A 19,972-nucleotide genomic window follows, 5' to 3' on the forward strand; every position below is an offset into this window, starting at 1 on the left:
AGTATAGTATAGTATAGTATAGTATAGTATAGTATAGTATAGTATAGTATAGTATAGTATAGTATAGTATAGTATAGTATAGTGTACAGTTCAGTACAGTACAGTACAGTATAACATACATAATTATAGCATCTTCTTTTCCATGACCTATAAACGAATCTCTAGACCTGACTTCCCCAGAAAGGAGCAGGTCATCTAAACACAGAGTCAGCACATGGCCATCTGAGAAGCAATAAAGGCCAAAAGTAAAAATACTCTTGATGTCTTTACCACCATGAGGTAGCCTTGGGAGAAGCTCTAGACCACAGGTGTCAAACTCAATTGTGTCACGTGATGTATCGCAATGTTTTTTTGCCTTTTCGGAGCCGGGGTGGGCGTGGCCTGCACGTGACGCATCCAGCCCATGGGCTGCCAGTTTGACACCCCTGCTCTAGACTCTGGTCAGATTCACTTCAAGTTACCTCCAACAGTGCTCTAGGCATCCCTTACTATGCTTCATTTTACTAAGCTCCTTTGAAAGCCGAGGGGAGACCAAGGGGAGGGGAGAGGCATGATAAAATCCAAAGCCCCTGTCACACTGTCATGCAAAGCAGTGACTGAGACTTTGACCAGGCCATGCACCAAACCTTTAGGAACAACCCCAAGTTTTCTCTACAAACCTCCCTGACTCTATCAGGTGTTTGGGATGGACAGATTTAATACTGTAGGTTCCATCTCATGGATGTAGGGAGCACTTCAAAACATTCTTATGATAATGAGAAAGTCATCTGACCATGAAAGGGAGCGATGGAAATCTCCACCATCTTCAAATGATGTTGGTGTGGCCTTGACAAGAAGACCAGATCCAGAGTGTGACCTTGATTACCTGGGGGCCCCTTTCATTCAAGCACGATGTAGCACTTGATTAACAACACAGTAACCAGCATTTCTACCTGCCATTTCTTCACCACTAAACAAAGATGTAAAGATGGTTCCACTGATGAAGCAACCAAAGTTAGCTAGTGACCTTCTTTGGCTGTTTTGAATCTAGAATTATGTGTTGATACTATACATGCAATGTTATACTGGTTCTAAAATATTCTGACTGAAAATGGTAGCAGAAGTATTGGTGACTTTTTAAATTGATCCATCCCATTTAAAATTTTATTTTCAGTTTTGAAACTAAAGGGCACAGGCATATCAATATATAATACTTCTGGTAATTTAAGAAAGAAAAAAACAAGAGAGGGTATTATGTAAGATTAATCTTTTATGAATTTTGGTCAATCTGACCTATTTCAGATTGTATTGAGTCACCACTGGCCAATAATGCGCTTACAAGATTTCAGAGATCCAAACTGAGTCCAAAATGGCAATATTAATGGAAGCATCAATTGGCAATATTCATTGCCAAAATATTTCTGTGATTCTATTATGAAATGTTTGTTCCACCTCCTGAAGAATATTGCTCTTACATTCTATGGTGGCACTGATTATATCAATGGTTTCTCAGTAAAGAAATCATGTCTCTTCCTAATCACAAATACGCAAAGTATTCATTAAATTACAATCTGAATAATTAATAACTTTTTGCCTTGGCTGATTTAGCTGAATTAAAAAAGAGATTAAGGAGGGGGGACAAATTTTCAGCACTATTATAACTTTTTTAATATGAAAAATGCAAGCAGAAGGACATTGGCAAACACAACAAGAAATGTACAAGAATTTTAAAATAAGGAAATAGCTAAAAAAATTATGTTCATTATTATTAAATTATTAAATGCTCATTTAATATACATTTGGGATGGAAGAGATTGTTTTTTTCTAAAGCAATCAATATTTATGTCAATTTGTAAAAGGCATAACAATACGACATTTCATTTCATCTGATGAAAAAGATATAATTGTAAAATTATAAGAGTACTTTTTTTACTGCAAGGATGTTCCTTTACATTATATAATCCGGGGGTCCCCAACCTATGTCCATAGCCCGGTACCAGGCTGCAGCCTGTTGGCCACCGGGCCATGGGAATAGTGAGCCTCACCTTGTGGTAGCGCCATGTGGTAGCGCCATGTTTGTGCATGTGCACTAGCACCGCCACCAGCGTCACACAGGCCTAGCGGCCTGTTTGCACATACATGCGGGCACCAGCGGCCCATTTGCACGGGCTCCACCAGCCTGTTTGTGCATGCGGGCAGGTGCCAACACGCCAGCATGGGTATACGCAGCCTGCTTCCGCATGTGCACACACTAGCACCACTGCCGTGCGCCTACCCGTTTGCGTGTGCATGTGCACAGGCCACCGTACGTGAGTAAAAGGATGAGAAGGGAAAGGGAGACCCGGCGGTTCGACCTTTCCAACCCCTTGAGACTATATTAGATAAGGTAACTCCAGTTACGTTAATTTTCCTGTTTGTAAGAGTCTCGTTAGCAATAAACACTTTAAATTCATGATTACTTTATAAGACTTTAACATAAAGGGTAATGACTATTTGGAAAGGGATAATTCCACCACAAAATTTATATGGATGTGTCAATTAAATCATCAGAAGCTGAGTTCAAGGAAATTGAAAGAATGAAAGAATCTAACTTCCATCTTCCATCAGAGAGAAAGAGAAGGCAAGATACATTTAAAAGAAACCATGAAACCATTACTTTTTCAAATAAATATTGCAGACTTCCACAAAAGTCACAGCCTTAACCCTTTTGAAAGCTATGTCACCATAAAGAGATCAACCTAACCTAAAGTTACTGATCTGCCAGTCTCAAAGAAATCCACAGAAGTAGCACAGAAGTAAAGCCAGTTTCTCTCCAAGAAACACAATGGTAACATTTTTAACACTGCAGTCTGAAAAAGAAAATTTCCCAGAACCATTACTGATGCTTCAGTATCTACTTATTTGCAAAAATAACTAGTAATTAAGAGTAAAATTCAAGAGATCATGAAGTTTTATTCAAACTATAAAGCCTCTAAGTAGCTCAGCTTAAATTGCTCTAAATCAATTTAAAAAATAATGTAAATTTACAACTTTAATTTTTAAAGCTAATCATGAAAATGATTATCCTAAAAAATATAGATAAATGACATCTACAATCAGATTCAACTTTTCTTCATGTGTAGCAACAAACCCCAACTTTATCAATTAGATATGCATAAAAATAAGCTCAGCATAAATTATATTTCATTTTCATACATGTTGCAGATCACATGTTTCATTCAATTAAATACAACTGACTCATTTTGCACAATTGAAACTATTTTTAATCTCTAGTAAACTGGGAAGTAGAGAAGTAAAATAATCTAAAACCATTGTTTACAAACACATTTAAGTGGGGTCAATAGTACATTACATCAAAACCAGACAAATATGACAAAACTCACCAAATAATGTTACTAAGTCTCAAAATTAAATATAGAGTTGACATTTACATAATTTTCTAAATTATTTTGAAACTTTATTTAAGAGTACCCTAGCTTGTAACCTGAACTTTTCCCCCCTCTCTTTATGTCTTACAATTTACATGCACAAGCTACTTTCATGTAAAATTTCTATTATAAAATTGCCTCATCTGTAGGAATGATACACAATGTCAGACTTCGGGAGAAGAAATGGTGAAAGTAAAAGCAGATCCACTAAGTACAAGTAGATGATTCTTTGTAATTCCTCTCCAGAGAAAGAAAGGACTTGAGATTACCTACAGATGTTCCAGACAGTTGTTCCTCATGAAAAGACCGTAAGACAAAGATCTCCAGAGGGCTAGAGCTCTGGGAGATAAGGGAAAACCATCTTCTCTTTTTCAAAGGACACTGGGTTCACATATTTCCTTTTCTAATCACTTTCAGGAATTGCTTATTGACTGCTTTTCCGCTATTAGGAACTTTTGGATCAACAAGTTTTACAGCACCAGGTGAATTTCCTTCAAGTCTTAGTGAGATAAACCTAAAAACAAGTTTAAGATCTTCAAAAACATATTTGAAATGCAGCTAAAGGGTGATTAGGACTTTGATTTTGGAAAGTTACAAACACATGAATTTGAAATAAGATTTTGGAGTTAATTATAAAATCCTTCCCAATGGAAAATGCTTTCATTTTGAATTCTTTAAAAAAAACTGATACGATGGAACTTTGAAGGTTGGACACTAGAGGGAACTAGAAGGAACTAAAGAACATAATTAAAGGAGAACATTTGACTTGCAAATACAATATTTTGACATTGGAAATATTAAAGGATATTTTTGAACAATGATTCTAGAAGTTAATTTTAAGAGTGTCTATAGATCAGGGGTGTCAAACTGCCGGCCCATGGGCCGGACACGTCACGAGGAAACCGCGCCCCCTCCATTGCCGGCAATGAGGAAAAAGCTCCGATACGTCGTGCGAGACTGAGCTGAGACTGATATGAAAGTAGATTAAAAAAACGACAGGTTATAAGAATGATATGGAAAAGATGCCATAGTGGATATACAACTGAAAACAGAGGATGTCATAATAGTTAAAAGGGATGTAGAAATACAAATCAAAAGAGCGTCCTGATAACTTTCTAATATCAGATTGATAAAACTGACTTGTTAAAACTTTGAAGAATCTTGCGAAAAGGGATAAAGAATGAAAAGAAAAATCAAGTTCTAAGACATTATTTGAATGGATTAAAATCAGTGTTGTTAAAAGTAAGGAATATAAAGTTGGTTTATTTGATCAAGGTTAAAATAGATATGTTGTTGTCTCTGGTAATTAATGGACTTTTGCTAATCAGGACCGAATGACGAGGCTTTAAGGATCTGTTTATAGAGAAGAAGTAGAATATGGGAAGAAGAGATATTTTGTCGTAATTTTAAAAAAGTGACGTTACTAAAATTGTTTATACTTGTTATGCTGAAGGGAAAAATGATTTCTTTTTATATATTTTCTTTTTCTTTACTATGATTGTATTTCTTATTTTCTTTCTACTCTATTTTTTTCTTTTCTGCATTTTCTATTTTTTTTATTCTTGTATTTTTGGTTTTTATTAGTTTTTCTTTTTAATTGTAGTTTTTAGTAAAAAATATTATATATAAAAAGGATATTTTCTGATATCCAGAAATAACATCATCTTTTGCTGTAATATTCATTTCCTTTTCTTTCCTTAATGCAAAAAAAAAATCAAGAAAAGATGAAATTTAGTTTGTTTGGTTATTAGAGTTGAGAGCTATCAGTCTGGAATTATCTTTATTCCAATATATTATTTATATCAGAATGTTGCCAGAGTTAACATATGGAATAGAATAATTAATCAATAGCATAGGTAACTTAAACCAGAACTATTATGAGATTTAGGAGTCATTAGTGATATTTAGGCATGTCTCTACTTAAGTTGGATCTGAATGCTCCTATCTAGTCTACAAGTACCTTTCATGGAAAGCAAATATTTTGATAATGAATGAGTTTTGTCATTATCACAATTCATTTTGGAGACATTTTTCAGATTATTCCCATGTGGGTAAATGAGAAACTTGATGCCACTGAAAATGTTCTCCTATGAAGATTTTTACACATGATTTAACAAGTAGCTATAACCACTGCTGATAAACATTTCCTGAAAAATATGATTAACAAATTCCAATATCCTCCACTGAAATATTTTTATATGCACTTCCAGGGGAAATAACACTTATTAGAAATGCTCCTAAGTTTTAGGTGATCTTAAACATATGAACTGTGGCAAGTTTTTTCAAGAATTTTCAATTCTACATGTAAATACAAACAATTATGAATAGAGTATTACATCTTAGCTAACTACTTTTAGAATTGGGCATTTCTACTCATAAGTAAGCTCCCAAGAATTTTAACATCTTCATCTATAAATAAAATTATAAATAAATTACAGAACTCTTTATTGTTAGGGTATATAGCCATCCCAAAAGTAAAATTACCAAGTAAATGGGCTCAATTATTGTCAATGTTTCCTACTTTCATAATATAATCGTGAAAAGGAATGTCACTTGATAGTACAAGGGAAAAAAGATAAAAAAATGGCAATTATGGGAACGAATTTATTTCTGGATCTATCACCCTTTTTGCATCCCAATGAACATTTATTAAAAAAAATAATTGCTACTGAGATTAAGCAGATTTGATTCCCATGCACACGTGCATAGGCATGCAGCCTCAGTTGATGTTTCTGACGCTCTGTCTCCAAAGAAATTAGAATTCCTCCTAAACAACAAAAAGAAGTCAGATACTGCTATTCCTGAATTATTTCTTTTCAAGGTATTCTGAATCTAAAATCACTTTTTCAAAAAAGGACTATTTCTGCAGAAAAAGCTCACTCATCTTTTATCAAAATAAAAAAATTCAGAATAGGTCAAAACCCATCCGAGAATGGATTCTACAGATTAGGCAAGTTGCAATTTTTTTCTTTTTAAATATGTATGTATGTATGTATGCATGCATGCATGTATGTATGTATGTGGATCTGTCAATCCCTTTGTCTGTTATGTTGAGCAGCTTGTATCCAAGATCCGAGGGAACTCTTGGGCTAAACAGGAAGCAGCTAGAGTTGGGGCTTGACCAGGTTGTCAATCTTTGCATTCAAAGGGGTTATGATCGGGGTCATTCTTGATAGCGAGGACTGTATTAGTGTCAACCATTCGAAGGGGCAACCTGCCAACCTTTTTGCAGTCCTAACTTTAAAAACTGGAGCCAGGGAACCAGGGGAAGCAATTATCTTGGGCCAAAGCGACGGGAATGTTTCCTATCTAGGAGGTGGACCGGCCCTACAAGTCCCTTTGTCTGCCAGGGTCCTTCCCCCACCCCGTTTCCAAGAAGGCCCCCTCGGCTGAAGGAAGAAAGTAGGGTGGGAAGCCTACCAGAGGAGACCTGCCTGCCCACCCCCGGAGCCCCTTCCTTTGTTTGTGTATCTTTCTTCGCCTTTGCCTGCCTCACGAAAGAAACGCAGCGGAAGAAACCGAGAGCTCCGGCGAGGCCTGCTGGGGCTGCCCAGGGCCGGGAGACACTTCACTTTCTGCAACTGCAGGCCCCGGACAAACCGGGTGCCAAGCAGGGAGATCCCGGAGTCCTTAGCGAACCCGCTTCCCGCATTCGGGCCCAGCGAGGGTGACCCCGCCCGCCACCCAGGGCCACCGAGGCCCCACCGGCGGGCAGAGGGGGCGCCCGCCCTTCAAAACCCCGGGCCCGCCTCGCGCTCCGGCTCCCTCGCTCGGGGCTCCTTACCGGCGGCCCAAAACGGCGGAGAGAAGGGCGGTGGCGGCGACGGCGGCGACACAACCGGCGACAGGAGGAGGTGATGAGGGGCTCAGAGCCCCCAGGCCGCCAGCAGGGCTGCAGCCCCGGGCACCATGATGGCGGCGGCGGCGGCAACTGCAGAAGCGGTGGCTTCTTCCTGCAAGCTGCGGCGGCTGGCGGGCACCAGGCCGGTCGGGAAAGCGCAGCCGCCGCAGCCTCCTCCTGGCGGTGACAGCGACGGGCCGAGCCAGAGAGCAGCGCCGCCGCCGCCGCTGCCGCCGCGGTGCAGCTTGGGAAAGAGCCGCAGCATCCGAACCCGCCACCAGGCTCGACCCGCGCGCGCCCTCTTCGGAAGGGACGCGGGGAGCCCGCCCGGGGGCCGTCGCTGTAACTTCGGGGGAGAGGGGTGGTGGTGGTGGTCCCGTTCCTTCTTCTCCGGCCCCGGCGCTGGCTTCGGTGGCTGGGGCACGGCTGAAAATCCCGGCCGGGAAGGAAAATGAAAGGAGCAGAGAGCAGGTGGATCCCTCAAGGATGCCTTCCGGAAAAGTATAAAGAAGCCGCCCTGGATATTCCCACCGAGCAGCGGTTCTCCACGTGGAGTCTGGGCACCCCCGAGAGCTTTCAGAGGGTCCACCAAGAAGTCCAATAAATAAACATTGTAAAAGTTCTCCCTTTTAATCCCTAATCCAGTAAATAGCGAGAGGTACCATCCGCGTACAATCAAAGTTTTTTGGGATCCTCCATCATTTTTAAGAATATAAAGGGATCCCGAGACCAAAAAAATTGAGAACCGCCGCAGTAGAGAAGTATCCGCGGCGCCTTTAAACACAACGGTCTGGTTTTGAGTATTGCGAAGCCAACACCCGCATTTAGTAGGTTGGGGAAACAGAAAATTCGGTTGTGTGAACTTTTGATTGATCAGCATAAATATATAGGGCAGGCACTCCAACCTAGGTTTCTTTCAGAAAAAACATTTATTTTATAATTAACATTTATTTTGTAATTAACATTTATTTTGTAATAAATTTAAATAATAAAAATAAATAATAAAAAGAACCTTCCTTACTGATTGGATTTTAGGGAGTCTCCCAACTTGTGATCCTTGTGATCCTCTTGCATTTTAAATAGCTTTACAGATTTCTGCACATCCAATCCGTTAAGGGAGGAGAAAGTCAACTGTACTATATATTTTTTTTTTTTCCAAATATAAATTTTTTATTATTTTCATCATAAAAAAAAGCACATCACAGATACATCACAATGTAAAAACCCCTACCCCCCACCCCCCACCCGGACTTCCCAAACCTAATCCCAGGATACTATTCAACTAAAAGTAAAACTGTACTATATATTTTTGATAGTACTAGAATCCATTTATCTAGGTACACCTCTCAACATATATTTTGAAATGAATGGGAGAGGCAGAGTATGCATTAGTAATTTGGATCCCAACATTAAAAAAATTCTAATAGTTTATAACAGTGCTTTTTTTTCTATAAAAGAAAAGGTGCCGGAACTCACACACGTCATACAACCCACCTTGCCTACCCTACAAGGTTCCATCCAAAAAAGGTGCCGGAACTCCGTTCTGGGCGTTCTATGAGAAAAAAAAGCCCTGGTTTATAAAACAGGAAAAAAACAAATGTGTATCCTGAAGTAAAGAGATGCAGAAGACTATATATGTATAAATGTTTTTACAGAAGGAAAGCATTGTTAAAGATGACTTGAAAGCAGTAAGGGGGAGGAGGAAAAATCCACCACAGCTGCAGAGTTTTCTCTGAAAATGCTCTGTTCTTAATGCCATCATTTTTTTCTTGGTGTCCTGGCCAGACAGCAAGGCCTCAAATAGTACTCTTGTTCTTCGGGATGCAAGCAGTCTTTCAGATACTAAGTGCAGCCCATTAAAGGTTTAAACTGGCACTTTAATTTGCTGGCAATTAATTGGAATATCAGCGTAGCATGTGCTGACTGCTTTGCTCTTACAGTATTGATCATTTAGTGGCTATGTTTTTAACCACTTGCAATTTCTAAATCATTTTTAAAGATACGTATTCAAAGATAAGAAGTGCAGGCATGTATTCTTTAATAACAAGAACAATTGTCTTCGTTCTATCTATTCCTCATAAATTATTCCTTCCTGGCCCTTCATCCTTACCCTCTGGACATGCTTGTCGACAATCTTCCTAAAATGCACATATCCAGAAAGGGATGCAATATTATCTGAATAAAAATATCCACAGCAGGGATAATATGCCCCCAGCCACTTTATATTGCCACTGTGACAACATCAAATCTGCCTGTATTTAGTGATCTATCATCACACCAATGAATAGATGACATTATGAATTGCTAGTGTGGAAATCTTCAGGGATAGTGTGACTCTGAAAAATCAAAGAAATTACTTTAACATTTGTCAATATTGGTTTAAAGTTACCACAGTTATTCATTAATGACATTTATACAGACATCCAACTCCAATAATGTAATTCTGGGCAGTGTACAAAAAAGACCCCATTTACAACAAATGGAAGAAAAGGCAGACTTGAATTTTTTATATGAATTAATCTAAAACAATTAGATTATTGCTTATTGCTTATTGGTTCTTATTGCTTGCTCACTTAACCTGCCTTACTTCCTTTATAGGTACCTTACCACCGCATCTTATTTTCCCTTCCCTCATATACTTACATGACAAGTATAGTCAAAATTATATTATGATCATTGACCAACTGTAGTGGGATATAACCATTAAAAAGAAGCATAAAGGATTTAATGTACCAAGAATGGAAACAAAAATCTAAAAAAATTATAAAAAGCTAGAAGATATAAATTATAAGTTAAAAACTAAAAGTATATATAAAAAGCGAGAATCTGCAAGGAGTTGTGGGAGCTTTAGATGAGTGTAGGGGAGCATAAAAAGTTAGCATGTGGAAGACTATATCAAGTTATAAAGTGTTCTAATATGGCAAAGTAGCACCCATTAGTTTTAATTTATAAAGTTGAGTTCAGGTCATCATCCAATGAATTTTGAGCACTGCTGCATAGAACATCTTAATATTGTATGTTGGATTGGTGTCTGAAAGCAACAGGCTTATGTAAAATTCTCCTGTGCGCCCTGGGTATTTATATATAATGATAAGATGAAACAGGACTACAAATATCTCTGTAATACAGGCACTGGAGAAACAAGTCCTGTTGGTTCTATGGTGTATATCCAGACTCACAGAGCATTGTGTTTCCAAATTAGATATCTTCTTCTAAACAGGACAATTAAAATACATTAAAGTATTCTTGAGTATCTGCTTCCAGAAAGCACTTCATGAAAATGATCCAAACCAACCTCCAAGATCAGCCAGTAGACTCATTTGAAAGATCAAACTTGACAATACAATCACAAACCTAGGAAATGTGGTGAATGAAAAAGTTCAGGAACCAGTGCTGGGGACTGCAGGAACAACATGAGCCAGAAAAATATGACTTCTAAATTATGAACAATAGGTGTCAGGGAAATGGTTATTTTTAAAGCAAGGTGAGAGGGGCAAGCAAATTATATGGCAGGGATAAGCAATAGATTTAATAGCATTGGTCAGTTCTCATATATCTTTTTGATACTGAATTATCAACAAAAAGGTCCCTTCCACCTTTAGATTATGATAGTGAAATTTAAAACATGGCAAGGAGTTGGAGGCTAAGAGTGGCTCTTTGGGGAAAAGGACTGGAGGTTTAACTCTTACGAAAAAGAAAAGACTCCCCCATGTAAAGACAGATTCTTGGTGACTAGAAAAACTCATCCTTATATTTGCATGGCAACCATGCAGAATTGACTTGCCATGGCCTTCTGTGGTGTGATTTTTTTTTAAATTTTCCAGTAGATTTCTGAAGCTCTAAACTGGTTAACTCTTTTTTCTAACAAGCTAATAAATACAATATTGGCCTTTGGAAGGTGAGAAGGGCTGCTGTTGTGGGCCAGAATCAGGATTTAAGAGATGAAAACACAAGGAGCGAATGAGCAAATAATGAAGTAATGGCTATAGGTTAATTTGTAAATGTTCAAGGTAAAAGAATCCAAACCTTTGCACAAGGCCTAGTAATAAATTTCTCTTTAGAATCTCAGTCAGCACTCAGGTACTAACATCAGAAGAGTCCAGGACAAAGCTGAAATAGATAATTTTGATCCATCTAGTACAGTAGTAAGGATGGCCTAAGCAACACCATTCCAGGAAAGATCTCTTGCCCCAACCTGGAAGATTATTTAATTTTGTATTTAAACAAGCATTCAATATGGGACAGCACAAAACAAAAATGGCAGCTTAAAACTCCAATGTGAGGAGCAACAAAAATTGATTAAGAATTAAAAGCTTGGCCAAAGCAATTCATCTTTAGGTTTTCTCAACACCCAAAATATTATGAGCAATAAGCAGCTGATAACCAGTGCAGGCTTTCAGTACAGTCTTCTTTGTCTCTTGCAAAATAAAAGCCTAGTTTTTGCGCTATTTGCAACTTCTGGATATTTTTCACGCTAAAATAGATGAGAATTACTACTAGATCCATCAGATTTGAGAAGGATTGCAACCAGCTCCATAGCCAAACTACCATAGCCACAGTAATTTCAGGACAGCTGAAGTTGAAGAAATATTCCCAGAGCATTTAGTTGCAATTTCATCCCAGGTATTTGCTTTCTGGTCAGTGTACAAATTCTTCATTAGGATGATGAGGCAGCCTGGTGTGCCCAAGTTTTTAAAGAGCTATTTGCATTTTGTTGTGCCTTAAATTATCAAAAGCCTTGGTACAATCATAGATACGTTTTGGAGCTCCTATACAATTCCTGAGATTCATCTTGGATCCCACAAGATACAGGTAGTCCTCAACTTACAAACACAACTGAGCCCAAAATTTCTGTTGTGAAGTGCATTTTGCCCCATTTTATGACCTTTCTTGCCACAGTTGTTAAGTGAATGACTGCAGTTGATAAGTTAGTAAGCTGGTTGTTAAGTGAATCTGGCTTCCCCATTGACTTTGCTTGTCAGAAGGATGCAAAAGGTGCTAACATGTCCTTGGGACACAGCAATGGTCATAAACATGAACCAGTTGCCAAGCATATAAATTTTGGTCACACGATCTTGGGGATGCTGCAAAGATTGTAACTGAGAAAAACGGTCATAAGCCACTTTTTTCAGTGCCGTTGTAACTTTGCACGGTCACTAAATGAACTGTTGTTAAGTCGAGGACTACTTGTATTTGACTCCTGTCAATTTAAAAAGCTATTTTTTAAAAAAAAAAATCTAGGGAATTGAAATTGTGTTATGAAGATCTAGTTTCCAGCATATGGAATATACTAATCACAGCTAGGCTCACCCAAACACATAAACCAACATAAATCACATTAAATTCTAATGACGTGTGAATCTGGACTTTGTGTGGAGCCAGTGTCTTAGGAAAGAAAGGGAGATAAATCGCTATTGGGTACAGAAGAAAAGCTTCTGTAGATATTATTTGAGGTGACCTTCCTACAGGGGGAAGTGATAATAAGAATGTGTTTTAAATGACTTACAAAAATGGGAATGGTTTTCTCTAAAAATAATAACGGGCTTCATCTTTAGCCTCACCAGTTTAGCTTTCTGCAAAAGTGTGCATTGTTCAGAGTGCTTACACAAGCAAAAAGACAAACATATTTTCAATAATAATAAAGGATTGTTTTCCAGATGTGTTCATGTATCCTCTAAAGATCCTTTCACTTTACTCATAAAGTCTGAATAAAGAGGAAAAAAACCCATAAAAAGTTTCAGAGGTGAGGCCATGTAAATATGTTGATGCCGTTGCAAAAAGGGAACAAAGCCAGCTTTTCATAATGTCCTTGAAGAAGCAGAATGGTTCAATGTCATCTTTTCAGAAGATTCATTTTCCTTGAGAGAATAATTGAAACAAAGCAATAAAGAATATGCAATTAATAGTTTGCTGAAATATAAGAGACTGCTCTTTTCTCATAAATTATGCTGTTCATTTTCAGTTTGTTTCACTTGTGACATGCCTTTAACAAGATACCTTAAAGTCAAACGGGGCATGAAAAAAAAAATCCCCTCTATGTACTTTTTCTTTTAAAGTAGAGTTTGGCTGGTGTATTTAAGCAGGGAATGGGGAATAAGCCATTGTTAGGTGGTTAGAGCATCACATCTTGCTTTACTTTAAAGTTAAGATCAGAAATTCACATAGGAGCAGATCAGGAAGTGACTGAACAGAATGATCACTGTGATGTCTAGTTTAGCCCTTGGCCTAAGAGAGGCCACTCTTTTTCCCAAGCCTACATCATCTCAACCTTTCCTCAGATTTGTTTGGAAGCCTATAGTTAGTTAGATTGCAGGGAAATTATGGTTAAACCACCGGCGCAAATGTTAGCAAGACCCATAATCTTTATGTCTTGATTCTTCCACCAATTTCTCTTCCAGGGTTCAGCAACACACTATTGCTGTCATCTTCTCTTCAAGGCTGTTGTACAATAAAATTGCTTTGCTTAATGAGCAGCAATAGTTAGTTGATATCGCTGGGAATATAAGAATATAATTTACACTTACCTGCCCCAGAGGACTAAAATTCTCACTTTTCCCATAACTTTGACATAACCAACAGATGACTCATCACTGTCTGGAGCTGCACTTCCTTCTGACAATTTTTTTCCTGTATTTCCAGCAGCATCACGAGTATGTACAGGTAGTCAACTTATGACAATTCAGCCCAAAATTTCTGTGGCCGAGACATTTTTTAAGTGAACTTTGCCCCATTTTACGACCTTTCTTGCTACAGTTGTTAAGTCAATCACTTCAGTTGTTAAGTTAGTGACAAGGTTGTTAAGCGAATCTGGTGTCTCAATTGACTTTGTCAAAACTTGACAAAAGGTAATCACATGACCCCAGGAGGCGACAATCCTCATAAATGTGAGTCAGTTGCCAAGTGTCTGAATTTTGATCATATAACCATGGGAATGCTGCAACAGTGCTGTTGTAACTTTGAATGGTCACTAAATGAACTGTTGTAAGTCAAGGACTACCTGTATAAAACATTCCCTGTTGAGGAAGAAATAGATGGCAAAGACTTCTGTGGGAAACAAAAGCCCTATGACAGTGATGGCGAACCTTTTAGAGACCGAATGCCCAAACTGCAACCCAAAACCCACTTATTTATTGCCGGGTGCCAGGTGGGCATGGCCCACTGGGTGGGTGTGGCCAAGGTGGGCATGGTAGACTGGGTTGGTGTGGCCAAGGTGGGCATGGTCAGCTCGATGTTGATCGTGGGGAGGGACACCTGTGGGGCCCGGGCAGGGTTGGGGCAAATCTAGGGGGTCTCTGGTAGGTGGGGCGGTGGGCAGGAGGCTCGTCCTGCGGGGTGAGGCGAGGCAAGGCGGGGGTGCCATTGTTGCGAGGCGGGCCAGGGCGGCTGCTGCGTGACACCATCAGTCCCCACAGAGGCCAGCGAGCGCACGAGGACCAACAGTATCTGTCAGTAGCTCCGCAGCCTGCCGCCAGCAATTCAGAGAAGCTGCCTCTGAGCTGGACGACCAGCCAACAGCTGAGGAGGCGATGCAGTGGGTCGTGCCTGGGAAAAGGAGAGCATGCAAGGCCAGAAGGGGTGGGACGGGGGAGGGAGGGAAACAAGACATGCTGGGATGCATCCGGCCACGTGGGACCTCAATGAGTTAGTGGACGGCTGATTGAAGAGGGACGGTTGCCATCTCCGGGGCATGGCGTGCGTGCCCACAGAGAGGGCTCTGAGTGCCGCCTCTGGCACACGTGCCATAGGTTCGCCACCACTGCCCTATGAAATGTATATCAGCCGTCCAGCATGAGATGAATTTATCAATGTTTCGGAGGCAGTAAATGCTTGAGATATATACTGAAATCGATTGGACTCCCCAGACATTTATGACAAAACAAACGTTAGCCTTCAAGATGCCACCAGAGACTTTTATTATTGTTGTGATAGGCTTACATGCCCTCCTGAAATGGGCTGCATACACACTGACAACTCTGTTAATTGTATTATAAGTTTCTACTGTTGCTATTATAATTGCAGAACATAACTCATTTAACTGGAGGGAGATGTTCTCATCTTGAATTTGCATGTTAGATGCCAAACTTACATGTTTATGATCTAGAGTAGCAGTTCCCAACCTTTTCTATCCCCCGCGCCCCTAGAACGCTTCTGATATATTCTCTCACCCCTTACAAAAGTTCAAAATAACAGCAACGAATTATGCATATACACTATAATTTTGAAACTTCTAAACCCAAGTTTTCACACCCCCTGGAATATCCTCTCACACCCCCGGTTGGGAACCCCTGATCTAGAGGAAATGTCATTATATTTATCGGGACTTACCTTTTCCCTTTTTTGTAATAATTTTATTAGGGTTTGCAAATACAGAGCTAAAAGACTAATACAAACTAAGAAAGATATAAAAAGTAAAGAGAAAAAGCGACGTGCAAAGAGATAAATAAAAAAGAAACAAAGATATGTAAAAGATGATTCCCAGCCAGACAAATATAAACAACTTCAGTAACTTAACACCATTTCTGATACTTCAATAAAAAACAAAAGATTTCTTCTTCTGAAGGGCAGACGCCAAACAAGCATGCACAACCTTTCTCACTCCAATGACTGTTCTTGCGTTCAAGAAGCATGCTGCTGGCTTGTTTCCAAGCATTAGCTTTTGGTTTGCACAACAGTCCCTACCTCCACAAAAGCATCTTGTAAACGGTTGTCATGCTGGGAGACCCATAGAAGTTATGTTTAGCTTTTGTATCTCCCTCAAAGCTTCTCCAGTAAAATACCATTTAATCAATGACACAGTTGACAATAAATACATTGACCCTTATCATTCCACCCAGGGTTATTAAGAATTGGATTTAGCCATTAGATTATGTCTGCTTTACAGGCTAGACCAGACCAGGCACATCAGAAATGGAGCACCTGCATGATTGGGCAAAGCAACAGCCTCTTCAAAGAGTGATTTTTATTTATCCTCTGATTAAAATAGAAAAAGAGGAAGAGGGACATTTCCTGCCTATTAATATCTAAAGAGAAGGTCCGACTAATCCCTCTGAAATGAACTCTGAACGGGTGCCGAAAACCAAGAGCATCCCCAAAGTGGTAATATCTAGATTACCTGGGTATTAATTTGACTTTGAATTCTGTATATATATTCCTCAGTCAGTATCATCACTCTTCGTTGGCACTGAACTGGTAATGCAAAATTGAGTATAAAGAGTTCTTCACTGAAGTTACTGAGGGAAGCTGCATATATAAATAGAGCAGGAACATGATTTAACAGGAATAACACAATTCCATCTGCTCTTTTGTGTCAGCATCTATGTTTTATCTATTCTTTCTAAAGTGCTCTAATGCTTACACATATTGTTCACATTCCCAAATCCTTTTTTAAAAAGTGCTAAGCATTGACCACACTACTGTATAAATAAAAAATTCTGCTTTTCCAATCATGTAATTTCCATAAAACATGAACCAGAAAATAGTTATTGTGGCTTCTGGGTCAGCTCTCAGATTATTACATATTCTTTGTTGAAAAGCTCTAAGTGGCTTCTTATTCAAGCACAGTAATATTAAAAATAATAATCCAGACAACAGCATTTTATCTAAGTGCACAAGAATAAGTGGAATGTGCATCACAACGTTTTTGAATTAAAGCTTCAAAGTGAATCAAAAACTGCATTTATAATTCCCTGGAATTTCACACAGTATTTTACTGGATGGGAAAAGCAGGAAAGGAGCCATTCTGAAAAATACCATTCTAAAATCCTAAGATTTGGAGCTACTGTAGTTGCATTTCATGGATCTTTTTACCAAAGAGATATAAAACCAACCCCAGCTACTGTTACAAGCCAGATTCTAAATCCCTATTATCAAGAGAAAACATGATGGATCTAGAAGAGGGGGGGAAAAACCAACCCTATATTTGTAGAAAATAAAAATCATTGGTGAAATGTGGATGAAGCCACTTTGTGCAGAATTTGAGGTGGATTCCTATATTTGCATAAAAATCAAAATAGCTATGCCATTACTACCTACTTTCCTCTTTGGAACACAATTGGTTACATACTATGTGTTCCTCTTTGAGGACTTTGGCCTTTTGAATAGAAACAGCCTTAAAAGTTTACTAGGAGACGGACTACAGAATATATTTTTGAATAGTAATTGATTTCCTTATTACTTAGTTTCAGGTTAAGATATATAGTGTTATAGTTGTTACAGTCCTATCTGGATAGTCAATCACAGAAAGTTACATTGGATGAAATCTGATCTGTGACATGACCAAATTTTCTTGGTTCTGGTAATGCTACTTTTTCTTACACACTGACCTTTATTTTTTAAATAAAAAAGCCTTTACTGCACAGCTAAATTCAGTGTATTCACTAGAGGGTGCTGTGTAAACATTTTTGCCTAAGCAAATGTATATTAGGTGCAAATGTACAGCAGTTCACAATTATCAAATTTTGCTTCACTCAAAAATCCAAAATTACCTTCTTTAACATTTAAGCACAGTTAAATAGTTTTTTTCTGCCATATTTTATCTATTGTGTGCGATATGGAGAGTTGTGCAGTACTAACAACTATTTGGATTTATCTGTCTTTCCAATGAAACTCTTATCTATCAAGGAACCATTCAAGGAAAACAAAGATATGTTTGCACACCATATAGACAACTACCTAGATCTGAATCATTACTACCATTATCCAGCAGATTTAAGTATTTTAAACTAGCATTAATAAAGTGCTTCTCTATGATATTCAGGGAGCTGTTTATCCAAAATGTTAATATTTCAATATCCAAAATATCAGGAAATATCAATTACTGATTTAATTATAATTATTATATTTATTAAATTTACATTCTGCCTAACACCCACCAACTCTAGGCAGTTCACAAATTGTTAAAACCAATCAAAATAATTAACAGTACAGGAAACTATATGTTTGAAAATACTTTTCAGTTTGGATTAAAGTGGATCAATACAAAAGGCTATCTTTTCTCTCATTCTACCTTTATCCTTTTATCCCAAAGCTGCTCTGAAAATTTCCCCCCAGTCTTTTGCAGAATTCAAGATTAGTCTTTCCATAAGTGAAAGGGTGCTATTTATCACAAGCCTGAAAATCTACTTCTAGTGTTTGGGTTGTGGTTTTTGTTGGGTTTTTTGTTTTGCTTTTTTGCAAAATTTAATTTGGACTCAGTTATTAAGTACAGATATAGACATGCATTGTTCATTTTGCAAATGTCGGGTTTCCCCACTCTCTGCCCCTCACTTGCCCATCTTTTTTACTAGTCATATTGATGTATTTTATTTCCTTTTTAATCATTCTATTATTTTACTTGCCCCTTTGTTTACATTTCCTTTTTCTTGTGTTTTTGTATTGCTGTAAACTGCCTAGAGTAGCCCCTTGGTGAGATAGGCTGCAAATAAATGTAACAAGAATTCAAACAAGACAGGTGCTCGCCGCATAACACCCCAGACTTGGGAAGAAAGAGCAGGAGCAGCTATCATCTGGTTGTTGTGAAACTTGTGCACATTTTACTGACAAAATCCGCAAAATTTGCCATAATCTTGACTTTGCATCTTAGGGTCCAGAAGCAACAATTTTATAGTTCTCCAGCATTTATTTCTGCTTGCGGACTCTGCTTTTCAATACGATATTTTTGGCCCGTAGTTCAGATGGTCTGAGGGATTAGGAAGTGGCCAGTGTCTCTGGTAGGTGTGTATCAGATGTCTTTTAAGAAGGTACTGGTGTGTTTCTTCTTAAAGAGGCTTTCCTTGGATCTAATTATTTTAGACAACTATCATCCCGATTCCAACCTTCCCTTTTTAGGAAAGGACGTTCAGAAGGCGATATAGCTTCAGATATACAGTACCTAGAGGTAATGGATTATCCAGATCCTTTTCAGTCAGGATTCAGGCCTGGGCATGGATCTGACATTGCCTTGGGCACTTGTTGCAACCTGGAGTGACAGAAGTGTTCCAAGTTGATTCTCATTGTTGTTTCATAGTTGATGATGATGATGATGACAGCGTCCTTTTAGATTAAGGGTTGGCTAAACAGAGGCTTGGCTCTGCAGCAGTTGTGCTCCTTTCCTGACTAGGCAGTAATACTCTCTTATGGTGCATTGCTCTGGGCCAGAGATGCCATGGAAGTCCTGACCCAGAGCATGGAGGCTGTGGAGGTCTGGATGAGACAAAACAAGCTGAACTGCAAGATGGCGTTACTGCTCTAATTCTCTGTTGGCTCCTGTTATTACTTTGCACAGCGTGTCCTCCAAAAGAATCGATCCACAATTTGCACGTCTTCTTTGACAGCTACTGCTTAATGAATGCCATGGCCTGCTTGAGCTAGTGCAAACGTTGCAGCCCTACCTGGAGCAAGAACTAGTGACAGTAACTCATGCCCTTATCCCTACCAGAATAGACCAAATGCAGCACATTTTATATCGGGTTACCTTTGAAGGTCATGAGAAACTGCAATTGATGGAAGATGAAGCTAAGATAAAGTGGAGGATGAGGGATTTCAATCATGTTATTCCTGCTCCGCGGGTAGTGCATTGCTTATCAAAAGATTTCCAGGAAATCATGGAGAAGGCGGCATTCTTTCTCTTGCCAAATAAGCTCACCTCTGCGAGCTTTGCCTAAGGTTTTCTACTGAGTGGACCAGATATCACTTATTCATAAAATGTTGGGAAGCCTGCTTGCTATAATCATATCCTCAAACTGCA

General features: G+C 38.8%; 1 protein-coding gene across 1 annotated transcript in view; it reads right to left on the reverse strand.

The window, feature by feature from the left end:
* Nucleotides 1–7,317, reverse strand: part of ZNF148 (zinc finger protein 148) — a 46,232-nt gene extending 38,915 nt beyond the window's left edge. The window contains exon 1 of the mRNA XM_015819131.1: nucleotides 7,192–7,317. The gene's annotated coding sequence lies outside the window, so the exon portion shown is untranslated. The remainder of the gene's footprint in view (nucleotides 1–7,191) is intronic.
* Between the last annotated feature and the right edge of the window lie 12,655 nt (nucleotides 7,318–19,972).

Source organism: Protobothrops mucrosquamatus, unplaced genomic scaffold, assembly GCF_001527695.2.
Source record: "Protobothrops mucrosquamatus isolate PMUCROS unplaced genomic scaffold, P.Mucros_1.0 scaffold863, whole genome shotgun sequence".
Lineage (NCBI taxonomy): Eukaryota > Metazoa > Chordata > Lepidosauria > Squamata > Viperidae > Protobothrops > Protobothrops mucrosquamatus.